Genomic DNA, 18,807 nt, shown 5'->3' with positions numbered 1-18,807 from the left:
TATGTTTGGACATCTATAATTGATATACTTTTAAGTATTGTGTTTTACATTTTACTCGTGATTTATATTAAAAAGTATATTTAAGAAATTCAATTTATATATATATATATATATATTATTTTTTATTTTTTTCAAACTGCAAATATAACTTTGTTATGTTTCTAATTATTGACATAACCGATTAACCGAATTGAAAAAATCCAAATCAAACCAAATTTATTTTGGTTCGGATTGGGTTACACTTCTTCAAAAACCCAAATTGAATAGTTCAAAACCAAATCGAAAAACCGAATGCACACCCCTAATTTAGATAATTTATCTTTTGTGTCTATTTTGCCCTTGCTATTAAATATTATTTATCATCGAACACAGTTTTCAAAGCATTCAATTTAATAACGTCAAAGGATAATATAGTAATATTACCCCTATTATTTATTGTTTCTTAAGAAGTGTGCCACGTCAATAGCGGACAACTATTGTTGGACAAAAGAATATTTTTTTTCCAATTTAACATACCCTTTTATGTATTAAGATGTGTATTACTAATGTCATGGATTTGTAGGTATTAACAATACACTGATTTTAATGCAAGACCACTCAATTTTCCCCCCATTTTTTTCATCATAATAATGGAGGGTATCTTTATAATATTTTTTTTATGTAATGCATGCTACATAAGTAATGCAAGCATACTTAATTCATTTAATAGATCAAACACTTTGTCCCTTAATTATTTTAGAATGAGTTATCCCATCATGTATATGATAACTTATCGCATGATAAACGGTGTAATAAATAATATTTCATCCGTCCATTATTAATTGTCATATTGCGTTTTACGAAAATCAATTTGACTAAAGAGTAAAGGTGTAGCAGAGGTGTGTAATAGGTCACTGTATTAGTTTAAGCGTGTAACTGACTTTTCGAGACAAGTTCGGGGATGAATTTATGCCTTTTCCCTTAAATTAGTTTACATTAATTTGATATTTTAAATAAAAAAAATTAGATATTCAAAACTATACCGAAAAGTACTTTAAATTGCAATTTTTCGCATATCAATATAATGAAAAAATACATCGTAAAATGTTAGTGACAATTAAAAGTGGACGAAGAGAGTACAATGACTACCTAATACCTCTAACCAAACGCGTAATACAATAATCCTACATTTATCCTAAATTTATTATATCTTATACTTTACACCAAACAACTCGTTAGTTCTATAATTAAGAATGGAAAGTGCTAAATGACTAGAATTTTAAAAAAAACTAGAATATTTTTTTTATTTAAAAAAAAAACTGATCATTTTACCATTTTTTAGTTAAAAGGTATTAAAGTTAAAAAAACAAAAATATTTAAAAAGATAAAATAACATAAATAAAATATCAATCTGATTAAATTTTCTGGTCAAAATTTTTTTTCCATTAAGAATTTATAGATAATGCAATATTGTACCTTGTTAGTACATATTATTTACACCACATATTATTGTGTGTTGTTAAAACGTGGTCGGGTACACTTTTCACCCTTCTAAAATAAAAAAACAACAAAGGAAAATGAATGACCTAAAAAGTAAAATACTAAAAAATTCCAAGTTCTCCGCTCTGCTGCGGCGGGTTTAGTCGGCGGGGTAAGCTTTGATTAATCGGATAAGAAGATAAGAGAGGGAAAAACGGCAAAGGTGTGAATGGAATCGAAAGAAGAAAAGGATAGAGTTTTGTTGATGTATTTAGTGGAAGAATGTAATTGGCCCTATTTTCTGAAGAAGAAGATGATTGGTGGAATCAGGTTTCCTGTTCAGATCAGATCTTACAAATAGAGAGAGAAAAAGGAAGCAAATTCCATCTTTTTCTCTCTATTTGATGTTATCCAACACCACTCAGGTCTCTTCTCTTTCTTACCTACCTTTAATTCTATTTTTTTTAATATAATTATTATTGTTGTTGTTTATCTCTATTAATATATTGCATTTCTTACATATGTGTTTCTAGAATTTTTATTTGTCTGTGCCTGCAACTTACATGATTCTCCCCTCATTTTGTGATTTTGGGTTAATTTAATTCATTCTTTTGGCATAAGAAGTCCCAATTTTTATTTTTAGTTTTGAATTTTAGTGTTTATAATTTCAAAGTTTGCATGCACTATCGCCTGATTAGGGGTGTCAAATGGTAAGTTGGATTGAAAATGGAGATATTAGAATGAGTTGCAATAAAAATTGAGTTAAGTTTTGATCCGTCCAAATTTACTTTGGGTTCAAATGAGCTAAAAATTGGATTGGGTCATCCGTTCAATTTGACTCGCTTAATCTCAATAATTTTAATATATTGTTATCTAACTTCTATAGCCATAATGTAAATTTCAATTCAACAAATTTGTTTTAAAAAAAAAGAGTTACAAATGAATAGATAATATTAAAAGATACAAATAAATATTATTTCATACCTTCAATAGAGGAACCTACAATACGTCAATGCAAATAAAGAGTCTTAAAACGAGTTGAAATTGGAGATTAAATTAGGCTTAATTGAGGATTCTCTTAAAATAAGTTAATGCTTGAATGCGTTGATATTGAACCTAATTCAAATTATATTGAGCCCAACACTTAAAATTCTGGATGAATTAAACCGATTATCTATAATTGGGCTCATTTTTGACACTCCTATTTGTGATATTAAGTTTGTGAAGCATGTAATGATATTTTAGGAAAAGTGTGATAGCGTATAAATTTAGAGATACTATAAGATTAATTGAAAACTAGTTTGAATATGTTTGGTATATTTTGAAGTTTTATTCTTGCTAAGAAGAAAAATTCATACATAATATTTCATTAATCTTGAGAGGATATATGATAAGCACTAACAATGATTATTACAGTGTCGTCTAATAGTTATTGAAGTGGTTAAGAATAGGAGATATTTATTTTAAATTTTGAAGCGGTAATATAAACATTACTATGTGATTTCTTTCATTGGTGAAAAGAATTAGTTGACAACTACATTGACTGGAGATAGTAGATACAATATAAAATTAAGTGAAAAAGGATAAATATACTCCAAACTATCGTAAATGGTATGCATATACCTTTCGTCATATTTTTGGGACATTGTTGCCCCTTCCAAAAACTAGAGCATATATGTCACTCACTCTACCGAAAGATTAAATAGAGACACATGGCACAATCTCATCCGTCGATCCGATATTTAATAAATGTCGGGTCGGTGGATAAGATTATCACACGTGTATTTCCGTTAGTATAAATGGTATATATGCTCTAGTTTTTGGACGATAGGGGTACCAATGTCCCAAAAATATGACGAAGAGTATCTGCATACCATTTACGATAGTTCGAATTATATTTGTCTTTTTTTCCTAAAATTAATTGAGATACAATATAAAAGGTTAAGATGTTACATATAAAATCAAAATAGTATAGTTGAAACGAGATAGTGCTAACCAATATTGTTTGGTAGAAGAAGATCTACCAAAGTTGACTACAATTTTTTTATTGGATTGTAAAATGCAATTCATTTTTGAGTATTTAATTTGGTAAGTTTCATCTCCATCACCTACCTTATTTTGGTCGGTGTGGAGTCTATAGTATTTAATTTCAAGATATTCATCCATTTATTTTTTATAAAAAAAAATACAAGTTAAAATATTGGGGTAGGGGAGCGGAAATGGGAGGGGATTACAATGTGGGGATTGGGAAATTAATCTCTCACCAATAAAATGAAAATTCATATAATCAACTAATTGAGCTACTAAGGTTCCTCTCTAGATATTCTTCTATGTTTTGCATCCTGTTAATTTTTTTCCCTTTCGTAAATTTCTATTCCTTTTAAAAATATATACAGACCAGATATGATTTTCACCCTCACTCGACACTTAAACATGAACATTGTGCCTAGTGCTTTACAAAAATCAGAACAATACAAAAGATAAGGTGAAAACACTCCCTGATCAATCCTTCATAGCATCACCCTCTTCGGCTTCATCACCGGCTTGAGCGGGATCTACCTCCTCGTCAGAATCGGACACCACATCCGAGCTAGTACGCAATCTCTCCTCATCGATCAGAATGTCATCGTCAATCGGCTCACGAAACTCAGGACCAATGCCAAGTAGGGCCTTGGCGTGGGCATTCAGCGGATAATGCTTTTCAACATCTCCCAATTGTGTGTCAGTGGAAGCCCGACATCCATTCTAGTGGCGCAGCATCTCTAGGCCATATACCTTGGCCATGATAAGCTTATCCTGCCTATGGCGCTCTACAGTGGTGAGAGTCGGGCCAAACTCAGTGGTGGGCCCCTTTGTCCTCGTGATGTCCACAGGTGTTGGGAATAATGGTGCCATGTAGTCCATGTTCTCTTCTGAACAATTGCAGCACGACACAGACTAGTAATAAGACCACCAAAAGCATATCTGCGCTCCTTATGAACTCGGGCCTTTCGCATCGCCGATTTCAGGACAGCTCCAATGTTCACTCTGTGGCCGTCATCAAGGCATAGACTAAACAGACCATGTCCCGAGTGATATCTGTGTAATGCAGTCCCGGTATCAAACAATGCATCACAATCTTCAGCCAAACCCGAGCCTCTCTAAGCATGTGGGCATAGGGGAGAGATTGGTGATATCGCTTCCCACTATGCTTAGTCTATTGCACCATCGATTGTGGGCCGCCAAGAATATGTCGAATGGCCCGGTATGGTGGGCGTATGTTCAGCCCTGTAAGACTAGTGGGTCCGCATCCGGAGAAGTCCTCACAATGTCATTGAGGACTGCAGGAGTTATAGTCACATTGACACCCCGCACAATCACAAAAAGAGATCTCGCGTCAGGCACCCAGTTGACGTAAAACTCGCGTACCATGTGCAAGTTGCACTCTCCGGACTCTGCGAAGATGAACTCCATATGCAGCTCATGGATCCGCCTCAGTATTTAGGGGAACTCCGATACCAAGTTGTCCCTGTCAATACACACATTAGAAAAATACCTCGCTTCATTGTGCTTCTTCCACCATGTATTGCCTTCTTTGGTCACAACTTTTACCCTGAATCACCTGGTTTGGCCCTTAGGTACTACAGGTGCGAGAGGTATATTCCCCCCACTTGGAACATGTTTCCTTTAGCTAGAGGTCGCCACCTCCTTACCAGGTCTTTGAGTTCCAGACATGGTTACCTGCAATCACAGTACAATTCAGCCCAAGCACAATACACAATATTGATAAACATGGGTGATGTGCGTACACCACCCCACACTTATGTCAATGTATCCCTTAGCCTAGGTAATTAGACTTCCCACAGGCGAACAAACATACACCAATTTATGTGATTTACTTTCCTTTTTAGTCAGTACAAAAAAGAATGACACATTTCTATATTAAGTAAAAATTTAACTATAAAATGTCTATTTTACCCTTAATGAAATAATTTATAGCCACACAAATTTCTGTAATTCATTTTGGACCACAAGTTTTAAAAGTCTTCCTTTCTTTCTTAAACTTCGTGTCGAGTCAAACTACCTCACATAAAATGGGACGGAAGGAGTAACAAATTCACTTTTATTTGTCCACTATTTTAAAAGTTGATTTTCACTTTTACATATTAAGAAATAAAACATTAATGACTTATTTCCTAGTAAAATCTAAAACTATAAATTGTTTTATAAAAGACGTGCAAAGTTTAAAGTGGACAATGCGGAAGTATCAAATAGTTGCATCTATTCGGACCACATACAATGTGGCTATGTGTAGAAATCTGTGGGTTAAGTATGGGATTCGTGTTTTGAAAATAAATGCACATTCAATTTGCCATCCTAATGTGTTGTAAGGTTTTAATAATTAAGCCTTGAACAACCTCAGAGTTCAGACTATGTCTAGAAAATGGAATTGAAATAGTAATACAAGATGCAATTTTTTATTTTTGGTTGCAAAAGAGTTTAATACTTTAATTGTTCTAATGCCTCCCCATGTATAGTTTGTTTGGTGATGAAATTAAAGATTATATGCTTCAAAATTAATTAACTTTAAAACTTGTTATTACTGCTTGAAGCAAAGAAATGTATGAATATAAGTGAAAGTGAAAAAAGTTTAGCATTACATCACATTGACTTTTTTTTATCCTAGTTGTGGATCAAAAAAGAAAAGTATTTGACTTTTTCCCTAGTAGAAGTGTGAACATAAACCACCATTTTATATATAAAAAACTTATGGTCCCTTTTTGGCACAAAAGAGAACAGAAAGAAGATAGGGAAAACGATCCAAGAGATAAAAAAAATACTAGATGATTTTTCATTAAGCTTTGTTCGACAAAATTATCATTCAATTTATATTGTTATTGGATGAATTTTTACTAAACTTTGATCGACAAAATTATCATTTAACTATATTGATCGAATGTAATAGCATTTGATGAAATAGAACATATCTAGTGTCAAAATTTATATATCTTACTAGGTGAAATAGTCAAAACTATTGCCTACATGTCTAATGTCAAAATTATTGTCTATATGTGTGTCAAAATTGTACACTGCAGATGGCAGTGTATTTACTTTAGGCCAATTTTATTGCACTTTCTGGTCCCCTATAAGAAGATAGCACTTAATATCTTTTATTTTATTTGAAGATATTTGCTTAGATATTTCTTGAGTTTTAAAGTGTTAATGACGTTCTTGTTAATCTAGTGAAGATGGAATTAAATACCAACGTAATGGCTAAAAGTTAGAAAAAGTAGCACATTAAAGTTGGAAGTTTTTTAATTTAAAGAGTTCTGAGTGCTTGAAAATTTCGAAAGTGGTACTAAAGAAATGGAGTGGTGCCAAGCATTTTAAGCTGACAAAAACAATAATAGCATACCTGATTAATTTCACTTAACAAATTATTTCATTCTTGCTTCTTTTATCCTGTCGACATAGAAGTCACTCTTATCTTGCCCCACATAATTTTATTCTTAATCATATCTCTCCTAGTATGCTGATACACCTATGTGAGGATCCTCATCTCCACTACCTTCATCTGTTAAACGTGCGCAATTTTGATTGGTCAATATTCTGCCACATACAATAATGTTAATCTAACCACCACTCATGTTTGATCCAAGATTTAACTCTAGGGTCCATCTCCAAATTTTCATCCTATTGTTAATCCACCGCACATCTTGCCAATCAAAATTGTGTTACTATGAATAACATACAACACAACACTTTCCCTTAAAATTGTCATGTCAATTCCTCCATCACTATAGCAAAATCGAAGAAATATTTTTAAAGATGCACAATAATATGGCTTTCTCAAAGAAAATTCTTGCATACCAAACACCGTTTGACCATAGATTTTGATTCCAAAACTCAAAATAATATTAGGAGATCATTTCAAATAATTGTTGGTTTATTATTTTCCATATCATTTCAATTTCAAACTTGAAATATAGAATTTGAAGTTTGAAATATAGATTTGGTAAGTTTTTCAAATTTTTAATGATAAAATTTCAACTTTGTTTTCATATTCAAACACAAATTCGACTTTTAAGTTATTTCTTTTTTAAATTTCAACCAAATCATGTCCAAACGCGTACGATATTTGGGAGAAAACTTAGGGCTTGTTTGGAAAGCCAATCTGGTAATTGGATTTGGTGTAATTGAGTGTAATTATGTTGTCTGTCCTGTTTGGTTGAACATGTAATTACTTGGTTAGCAGGTAATTAGTGTAATTGGCGGGGGTAATGTCACGACCCAGACCATCGTGATTGACACCCACACTAACTCTCCGGTGGGAGAACCACTACTACAATCCAACTAAGCAAATAATCTAAAAACTAAGGCATTTAAATCAAACACCAAGGAAATAAAAATAAAGTTCCCATAAACTTTAACAATAATAACTAACAATGCAGAAGAATAACCTAAAACCTGAAAGTCAATGTACTAAAACATCTAATAATGATCCAAATCTAAACAAGAAGGGATATAACCCTATACTAATGAACTAACTAAAATAAATGTCTAAGTCCGGAAATGGTGGACATAGACGAAAGAGAACTCATGACAATCCGGAAGAATTGACTCACCCTTGAATTCGAACGATCATTGATCTCTTAAGCAAGGTCTGTCAATAGCCGCTTGAAGATGCATTGTACTCAACAAAAAAAATAAGAGCAAGTGCAGAATCAGTACACAACCACAGTGTACTAATAGGATTACACGGCTATCTCACTAGTGCAACATAAACACGTCAAACAACATTATAATCACATGCATACATATCAACATATACAATATCATCAACATTTATGCACAACGAACTTCTCATTTTATGTCAAATCATTGGTCCTCTCATGGAACCCAAATCCAAAAGGTTAGCATGTCGGAACGTGGCAATCGATCCCATATTTATGCCGGAACGTAGCAACTGATCCCATTTTTATGTCGGAACGTGGCAATCGATCCAAGTTAGTTATGCCAGAACGTAGCAACCGATCTCATTCACACACCACAATCACAATCACAAGTATATCATCAAGATCATACATTTAAGTCATGATTTCATGGCATTCATCAATTATCTATCTCATTTACAACAAGTGTGATCAACATTACAACATTCATACATATACAAGTATCATAATGACGCAAGAACAATCATACATCACACAATCATAGAATCACAATCATCACCTACCTCGAAACAAACTTGAAACCCTAAGAAACTTGATCCTTTCCTTTTCAAATTCGCTTCGCTTGTTCTTGGTCTACAAACAATCAATATGATACGAGAATCAATTAACAATCATTAATTACTCGAATTACTAATAATTCTATAAATCCTAGGTCAAACCTATGATTTCAATTATTCAATTTAGGGTTGTTTCTATCATAGAATCTATAACAATCTCCCCCCCCCCCCCAATCAATATTCACTCTTTCTATTACATTCTACGGATTGAAAAATGGATTCGGGAAGTAAAAAATTTGCCTTTAGCCTCAAGAATGGTTAAAAACGAGTAGGAGTCGCTTGTGAGTCGTTTCTTAGCTCAAAAGGTCAAAAAGTGCATAATTAGGTCGTTTAGGGATTTATAAACGACTTTAATTCACGTTGGGCCCGCCACAACGGCAAAATCCAGCGCCAACGCAGCATTCTCGAGACAGTTATTTTAAGAATTCCAAAATTCTAATTTCACAACACACCTCTAAATCACGATGCTCAGTAAATACTATTTACGCTAAGATCAATTCCGGGAGTTCTACTCGCTCGAATTCAATTTCGTAAAGTCATACGAATTTCTTAACGAGTTATCTAACTACTCATGTAATCAAAATCATAATTGATTCACCCGATTATTACCAGATTTTCCTACACCTCAATGACTCTAATTTCGTCTAAATCTGGACAAGGTTGGGAAAATCCAAATACTACAAAAAAAAGTTTTTCGGCCCTAAATTTTCCCCCCGTTGGCTTTTCTATAACGACGGGAACATGCCGTTATAATAGTTACCAATTTACCCATCACTCGTCCCCGAGTGACAAACTTAGGAAAATAGGCTAAGTAAGGGATAAAATAGTACCTGAATCGACGAACAACTGGGGATACATGAAATATCGGATGAACACTCGATAAATTAGGAGGTAAAGCTAATCTATACGCTACCGGCCCTACGCATTTAAGAATATCAAATGGATCGATGTTTCTAGGACTTACCTTACCCTTCTTACCAAATCTCATCACCTATTTCATGGGTGAATACTCCTAACCTTATCTTGCTCATCCTTCACTAAATCAACCCCCAATGGTTTCACATCTCCAGCCTCAAACCGTCTTATGGGTGAACTACATCCCCTTTCATAGAATGCCTCGAATGGTGTCATATCAATGCTGGAGTGATTACTATTATTATAAGAGAATTCACACAAAGGTAAGAACTTATATCAATGCCCTCCAAAATCAATCACACATGCCTTCAACATGTCTAACAACACTTGAATAGTCCTCTCTGACTGTCTGTCTGTCTGTGGATGGAAAGATGTACTAAAAGTGAGTTGTGTGTCCAATTCATCATGCAATTTCCTCTAAAATGTGGATGTGAATTGGGTACCACGGTCTGAAATGATAGAGAGGGGCACTCCATGCAACCTCACTATCTCTTTCACATAAACTTTAGCCAATTGTTCAGCATTATAATTTAATTTTATCGAAATAAAATAGGCTGACTTGGTCAATCTATCAACCACTACCCAAATAGAATCAAACTTCCCCACAGTCTTGGGAAGACCAACAACAAAATCCATGGCTATTCTTTCCCATTTCCATTTCAGAATTGACATTCTTTGAAGTAAATCTGCAGACCGTCGTGATTGACACCCACACTAACTCTCCTGTGGGAGAACCACTACTACAACTCAACCAAGCAAATAATCTAAAAACTAAGGCATTTAAATCAAACACCAAGGAAATAAAAATAGAGTTCCCATAAACTCTAACAAAAGTCTAACAATAATAACTAACAATACGGAAGAATAACCTAAAACCTGAAAGTCAATGTACCAAAACATCTAACAACGATCCAAGTCTAAGCAAGAAGGGATATAACCCCATACTGATGAACTAACTAAAACAAATGTCTAAGTCCGAAAATGGTGGACCTAGGAAAGAGAACCCATGGCAGCCCGGAAGAATTGGCTGAATCTTGAATTCGAACGATCATTGATCTCCTAAGCGAGGTCTGTCAATAGCCGCTTAAAGATATCTTGTACTCAACAAAAAAATAAGAGCAAGTGCAGAACAGTACACAACCACAGTGAACTGGTAGGATCACGCGCTATCTCACCAGTGCAACATAAACAAGTCAAACAACATTATAATCACATGCATATATATCAATATATACAATATCATCAACATTTACGACCAACGAACAACGAACATTTTATGTCAAATCATTGGTCCTTTCATAGAACCCAAACCCAAATAGTTAACATGCTGAAATGTGGTAATCGATCTCATATTTATGCCGGAACGTGGCAATCGATCCCATTTTTGTGCCGAAACGTGGCAAGCGATCCAAGTTAGTTATGCCAGAATGTGGCAATCGATCTCATTTACACACCATAATCACAATCACAAGTATATCATCAAAATCATACATTTAAGTCATGATTTCATGGCATTCATCAATTATCTCATTTACAACAAGTGTGATCAACATTGCAACATTCATACATATACAAGTATCATAATGACGCAAGAACAAGCATACATCACACAATCATAGAATCACCTACCTCAAAACAAGCTTGAAACCCTAAGAAACTTGATCATTTTCTTTCCGAATTCGTTTCGCTTGTTCTTGGTCTACAAACAATCAATATGATACGAGAATCAATAAACAATCATTAATTACCCGAATTACTAACAATTCTTTGAATCCTAGGTCAATCCCATGATTTAATTATCCAATTTAGGATTGTTTCTACCATAGAATCTATAACAACCCCTCTCCCCCCCAATCAATATTCACCCATTCTATGATGTTCTACGAATCGAAAAAACGGATTCGGAGAGTGAAAAACTTACATTTAGCCTCAAGAATGGTGAAAAATGAGTAGGGGTCACCTGAGAGTCGTTCCTTAGCTCAAAAGGTCGGAAAGTACATAATGAGGTCGTTTAGGGTTTTATTAACGACTTTAATTCGCGTCGAACCCGCTTCGGCGGCCACCACCCCGCCAAAGCAGCAAATCCCAGAGCCAAAGTACATAATAAGGTCGTTTAGGGATTTATTAACGATTTTAATTCGCATTGAACCCGCCACGGCGGCCACCACTCCGCCAAAGCAGCAAATCCCAGAGCCAAAGCTACATTCTCGAGACAAAGAGTTATTTCAAGAATTCCAAAATTCCAATTTCACAACACACCTCTAACCCACGACGCTCAGTAAATACCCTTTACGCTAAGATCGATTTCGGGAGTTCTACTCGTCCGAATTCAATTTAGTAAAGTTGTACAGATTCCTTAACAAGTTATCTAACTACTCATGTAATTAAAATTATAAATGATTCACCCGATTGTTACCAGATTTCCCAACACCTCAATGACTCTGATTTCGTCCAAATCCGAACAAGGTTGGGAAAATTCAAATACTACAAAAAAAGTTTTTCTCCCCCAAATTTTCCCCCCATTGGCTTTTCTACAATGACGGGAACAAGTCGTTACATGTAATTACACTATCCAATTCACAGGAAGAGATTATGAATTTCTTGTGTAATTACCAGCTGATTACTTTTAAAAAATTTCTTTTTATTTTCTCGTTTTAATTTTTTAATTTATGTTATTTTAAGTTCTTTTTTTATTTTTATTATTCTAAAAATTTCTAAAAGTTTATTTTTTATTTTATATTATTATATTTCATTTTCTTTTCATTCTCAACCTTACTTCTCGTGATTCTACGCAATTTTTTTGTATTATCTATTTCTTTATGTCATGCTTATTTTCTCATTAGCATAATTTTATTAGTAGTCTAGTTTTTAAATTAAAAGAGAATTTATTATTAAGTAAGGTTATAGACTTACATTTTCTTTTTTAAAATAGGGAAAATGGTGTGATATACCCCTCATTTTTGTCATTTGGAGCTGATATGTCCTTCGTTATGAAAGTGACTCATATATACTCTTACCATTATACAAACGGCTCACATATACCCCTACCGTTACAAAATGAGCTCACATATACCCTTAATTTAACGGAAGTGAAAAAAATAGTATTAAATTTATGTTTTTGACTTTTAAATTTTAAAATAATCATGTAGGGGTATATATGATCCTTCTAGCGAATTTCAAGGTATATTTTAATTTTTTTCATACATAAATTATTTTTTGATGTCTTTGATTATCACTTTTTGAGTTTCTTATTCTTATTTTATTTTTTTCTTTCGTTCGTTAGTGTATAGAGAAAATTTTAAAACTAATTTTTTTCTCGATTATATTGTTATTTAGTTTTTGTATTGAAAAAAAAATTGGGTCATCTATAATAAAGTTTACAAGAAAATTAGTGAAACATAAATAAATTTGACCATCAAAATAATAACTTTAAATTAGTCGTTGAAATAAAAAAAGTCAAAAAATATTATGTCTGAGGAGGATTAAATATACCCATATGAGATTATATATTTTTTAAATAATAATAATTAAAATATTAAATTACAATTAATTTTTTCACTTCCGTTAGAGGAAAAGGGTATATGTGAGTCATTTGTATAGCAATAGGGGCATATATGAGCCACTTTCATAATGATGGGTATATCAGCTCTAATTGATAAAGTTAAGGGGTATATCAGGCTCTTTCCCTAAAAAATAAATAAAATTAAATAATATTAAAGTATGCTATGTTGAAATTTGCAATAAGAGTATTATGTTAAATTTTTTATTTTGAATTTATAACTTATGTTATATTTTCAGTTTCATTTGTTTTAGTAATATTGAATTCACATTGCAAGTCATTTTTTAATTAGACTTGGATCTTTTTCTCGAACATTTAATAATTTATGACATTTTATTTATATATTAATTTTTTTATCAAACATGCATTTCACGATTTTCGTAGAAATTTCATACTTTTAATTTTTATGATCAATTCAATTGAAATACATTAATTTGAAAAAATATAAATCAGTTATTTTTCATAAAATTAGTTAAGAATGTATGCTTTTAATTAATATATTTTCAAAAAATAATATATATCTTAAATATTTAATTTAATAGTATTTATAAAGTTTTTTATTTCTCTAGTATAAATTTAAATAATTAATTTTTATCTTTAAATTTAATAGAATTTTATGATTGCAATTGTGTATCCAAACAGAACATGTGTAATTACACTATAGCATCCAAACATGACATGTGTAGTTACACTGAGGCAAACAAACACATCAATGTAATTACTAGACTGATAATTACTACCCTAGTAATTACACCAATTTCAATTATCAGGTGATTTTCCAAATAGACCCTTAACCTTTTCCTATAATTGGTATTTTTTTGAATAATTATTGCCATTTGCTAATATTGATTGCCTGACACCTTTAACTTGCACAGTTATGTGAAAGGTTGGATACCATTAAGAGCCTTTTTTTCCCTCTGGTGATGATTGGACATTTCCATGTGAATTGAGCAAATAACACAGCTTTCACAGTTATCCTTTACTGGTTTGGATCATAGAACAGAAAACATCACACAAATAATAACAAAAATGGAAATAACTTTGATCTTTTTTAGCTGGTTTAATAAAAATTGCTTGTGTTGGAGTGAAAAGGCCCAAGGATATATTGCAATTAGGAATGTTAAATTAAGGGTACGTTTTGGTTACGTGAGATAGAAATTATAATTTGAAATCATATTCGGTGAAGTTAAAGTTTTGTTGGACATGCAATTTTTTAATTTTTGAGTTGTATTTTTGCTCATAAACATAAGAATTCCCTTAGTTGTGAACTATCACAACTGCATCAATTCTTTATACAATTTACTAAATAAGTAAAAATTCACAACAAAAGTATAACACACTATCACAAAGTTATTCTAAAGAAAATACAACATTTATTGATCAAATTTGAGTATGGTCAATATTATTAGTAACTACATCATCATGTTCATATTCCGTGAATATTTCATCACTCCTTTTGTATTCTCACAAAAAAATTATACAGATATAGAATAATGGATTTTTAATGCAATATATAAATTTGTGGGTTAATTTTTGTATTTGTAAAATATGAAATCATGATATGAAAATTTTAAATTAAGTTTTTTAGAGAATTTGATATGTCATCTCGATGAAATCACATATCCTGATTTCATCTCGTAATTTCAAATCACGATATAAAATCACTTGTCCAAATGCCGACTGAAATTCAAACTTTGGTGAAATCTCATGGCTTTGTCCCAATATTTGTATAATTGTATGATAGTATTTTGGTATTATTTATTAATTTCATAGTTTTTGGAATGAACTTGTAAGTTTCGACAGATTACTGCATTTGCTTCCTACGTACACTACAGTGTCATACTCGTGAAGATAACAGAAGGTGTCGGGGGTGTAACCCCAATAGTTGATTAATTTTTATTTTGCTATAAATCTTTGCAGGATAGGAACGGTTTGAAACTCAGTGGATAATGAATTCATCCTTCTACTTTTCCACGCCTAAATATCAAGTTTTTGTTTGTAATAGGATTCAAATTCGTGATGAGCGTCTAATCTACATACTAAGTGCACTCTTATCACTGAATCAAAGTCTGACGATTAATTGAATTTATTGTTAATTATTAATTAGACAACATTTTTATCAATACGCTCTTACCGGTGAACCAAAACCTGGAGATTAATTGAACGTATTATTAATTAGACAAGTTTTGATCAATTTGAAGCTTATAGTTTGACAGAAATTACTTTTTTTTTATAATTGCAGTGATTGAGTTAACTTACGTTCATTTCGACTAATTTCACGGGATATCTACCATTTTCCACCAACATCATGTATCAGGTAACTCTACCCACCAAAGTTATAGATGAAAAGAAATCACCTAGGATTTTTATCTCTACTAGAATTTAAATCTGAAACTTCATAATTCTTAAAATTCATTGATCACTAAGCTACACCCTTAAGTGCAATTAATTGAAATTATTTTATTCAGTAATATTCTAAATTGTAGGCATTTGGTAGTGAATAGACATTAGAGGATCTAATTTTTTTATTTTTTTTATAACGTTGGTGTCTGAGTCAATTCACCAGTACAACTAGGGCTGGTAAAGTGGTTAAAAAGAACGAGTAACCCCATCCAATCCGATCCATCAGATACGAGTTGGATATTCGATTCTTAAAAAATGGATCAAATTTATATTATCCATTGATTAACTCATTTTTTATTTGTGATAAATAGAGTTTGATTGAATATTTTATCTGTTTTTGTTCAACCCATTTTTGATCTGCCCTTTTTCTATCCGACCCGCTCTTTTGTCATTCGTAGACACAACTTTATGGTAATTCTTTACACAAAATTTGGGCAAATGGGAGAATTCACCTACCACCGTTTCTAGTTGACTTTGAAGTATAGTTTCCAAGTTTGTCATTCTAGTCCTTTGATAGTTTGGTTACCCTTTGAGAGTTGGGCTATGTTATTTAATGACCCTCTTTCTAGTGGTGATTCTTTATTATAACTACAACATACGCATTACTCCGTGTAATTTTATAAGTGGAATCTCGTGTGTACGTAATCATACCCCTACCTTGTGAAGATAGATAAATTGTTTTTGATAGAGTCTCTGCTAATCCATTTTACCTATTTGCTGTTACTCTAATCTTGAAAAAGACTCCATGCCACTGGCAGGTCCAAGTAGCATTAGAAATTAAATAGAAACTGTTTGGAAGAAAAGCAGAAATATATATGAAAGAAAAGGAAGTGGGAGGTATGGAACATTTCTGTCTTTAACAGGCTGTGTGTGTATAGATAGCCTTTCCAAAAGGTCCAAGTTCTCTGTTTTAAGTAACAGACACTAGTCATATCAACAATTTGTACATAAATATTGGATTTTATTAAACAAATATTATTATTATGCTCACATACAATTGTTTATACAAAGAAAAATTGTTACAATAGTATGGAGATTCTCCTGTCAGTTTCTGTAGGCCTTCTGCTGACGTTTTGATCCTGGTCCCATGGTACCAACTTACTAGCATTACTTCAAAACCATCATAAAGTTGTATGTCTAAAATGCCCTCTTGTTCAATCAATTGAAAAATGGAACAAGTATCAAAAGTCTTCAACCACAACAACTAAAAGCCTCAATTTAATGTAATCTGGGTCGGCTATATGATTTCTCGTTGATCGTGTTGTTCTACGAGCATAGAAATTTCAGACACCTAGAAAAGATAAAGACTTAAAAGTAAACGTATTAACATGCTAAAACATATTCCCAACTAATTGATTTCACCTCTCTATTCATCGCTAGGTTTGCATGAATTTCAAGACGTTTTCTTCCATGCGATTAAGGTGTACCTCGTTCTCTTTTAATACTTTTAATCACCATGATTTCACACCTACAAATGATCCATATGGTGATTGACACAAGACATACCTAAACAGTTTAAATTGGTCTTTTTCTCATTTATACTCGATATGTAATTTTTGATTTAGTTATTTTTTAATTTTTTTTAGTCAGTATGATTACACATCCATTTTAGTAACCGCATCTCTACAACATTCATCTTGCAGATATATCGGACTTTAGAAACTAGCATTTACTCTTTTATATAACATTGTTAGTCTTACAATTAATTTACAAGTTACCTTTCAATTTGATAGGGATCCTTCTTTCACTTAACACCTTAGTACTACTTCTCTATTTCAACCATTCTATTTTGATTTAACAATACTAAAATAACAAAAATCTTAACTGCTTAAAATACTTTTTAGAATAAATTTTGTGTTAATATATATCTGATAACTACAGTAGTGATTGGTCTATGAAATTAATGACTTGAGAGGTTCAGGGCCATGTCATGAAGTTATCTTTGCCCTTTTGTGCATGAAATAGAATGACTTAATCAGTTTGTAATTGAGGATTATTACATACATCTATATCTTGTACAAGATATGTATAGAATATATAGATCAACTCTGTTTTTCTGCCTTGACGTATGTGTGTCTATTTTCCTTAATTTTAATTGTTGGAAATGAATAAAGAAAATGAACATTTTGCTACAGTCCTAGTGCTTTATGGAAATGAAGAGACAAGTAGTTTAGAGATACAAATCCTTTGGTAGGATGTATGAGAGAATCTAATATACATATTAGATATGGTATTATTTAATTCTTTATTTGATAGAATATTAGTTATACACCATGTTCAGTATCATAGAGTGTAACCAATACATAACAAATCATGATATTAGTAATACAAGGGTCATAGCAATATGCATGATTAAAGACAAAATTGTCCGCAATACACCAAATCAAACAATGGATAAGAAATGATTCCAACATATCTAATCTCAGCATAACACATTCCTGAATTACTAATCCCAACATAATTAATACTACATCCTATTTAGTACTATTCTAATACACTTTACCAAACGTCCCTACCCTGATTCTTTCTCTAGTTGAATGATTGATATGTCCTGCCTTAACCATTTCTTAGGTAATTCTGAGAATTGTTTTGTCAACGGTTAGATAAGTATAAGATGTGTGATTTTCTGAGCATTGAAGGTCTTTTTGCAGGCCTTAATTATGGTGGAGGCTAGTGGACTGCCTTTTCTTTTGGATGGGTGGCAACCCTTAAGACCAATAGCATCCTTTGAAACTCGGAAATAATGGATTCACTCTTTTACCCTTTTCCACTTAAAAATCAGGCTTAGTTCGTATACTACAAGGCTCGAGCCAGTGGCCTAAATCACAAGTCCCTCAACCTTTGCCCCTTGAACTAAGTCTGGTTGGTTTGAGACTGTTTTTCTTTTTTCTCCCAATTGTGTTTTCATTTCTTGTTTCTTTAGTCGTTTTATTTTTTGAACACCGCATATATATAATGAGACTTTTCTAGCCTAACCAAAAGGTCACATGAACATGCCTTAGTGTCATAGACAGACTATTATGCACCACCGAAGTCATCAATGTACATGAATCCTGTGAAAGTCCATTATTTCACACTTTGGAGTTTCTCTAATCTTGATTTGGCTGAGTGTAATGGACACTAGTCAAATTGTTGGCTTTGATGATGAAGAATTTGATTTGTTCTCTAGTTTGGCATATCTTTTTGAAAACTATGCTTAGAA

The 18,807-nt window shown here is 32.4% G+C and overlaps 1 long non-coding RNA gene across 1 annotated transcript; it reads left to right on the top strand.

Annotated features, from left to right (window-relative positions):
- Positions 1-1,559: 1,559 nt before the first annotated feature.
- LOC125838597 (uncharacterized) lies at positions 1,560-18,754 on the top strand. The gene is made up of 2 exons (XR_007443584.1): positions 1,560-1,883; positions 18,257-18,754. It is a non-coding gene; the product is annotated as an uncharacterized LOC125838597 (long non-coding RNA).
- Positions 18,755-18,807: the final 53 nt, after the last annotated feature.

The sequence above is a fragment of the Solanum verrucosum genome, unplaced genomic scaffold (genome assembly GCF_900185275.1).
Source record: "Solanum verrucosum unplaced genomic scaffold, falcon-dt-bn FXZP01000182.1, whole genome shotgun sequence".
Taxonomy (NCBI): Eukaryota; Viridiplantae; Streptophyta; class Magnoliopsida; order Solanales; family Solanaceae; genus Solanum; species Solanum verrucosum.
Note: the sequence above shows the minus strand (reverse complement) of the source record. Positions and strands in the feature narration are given on the sequence as shown.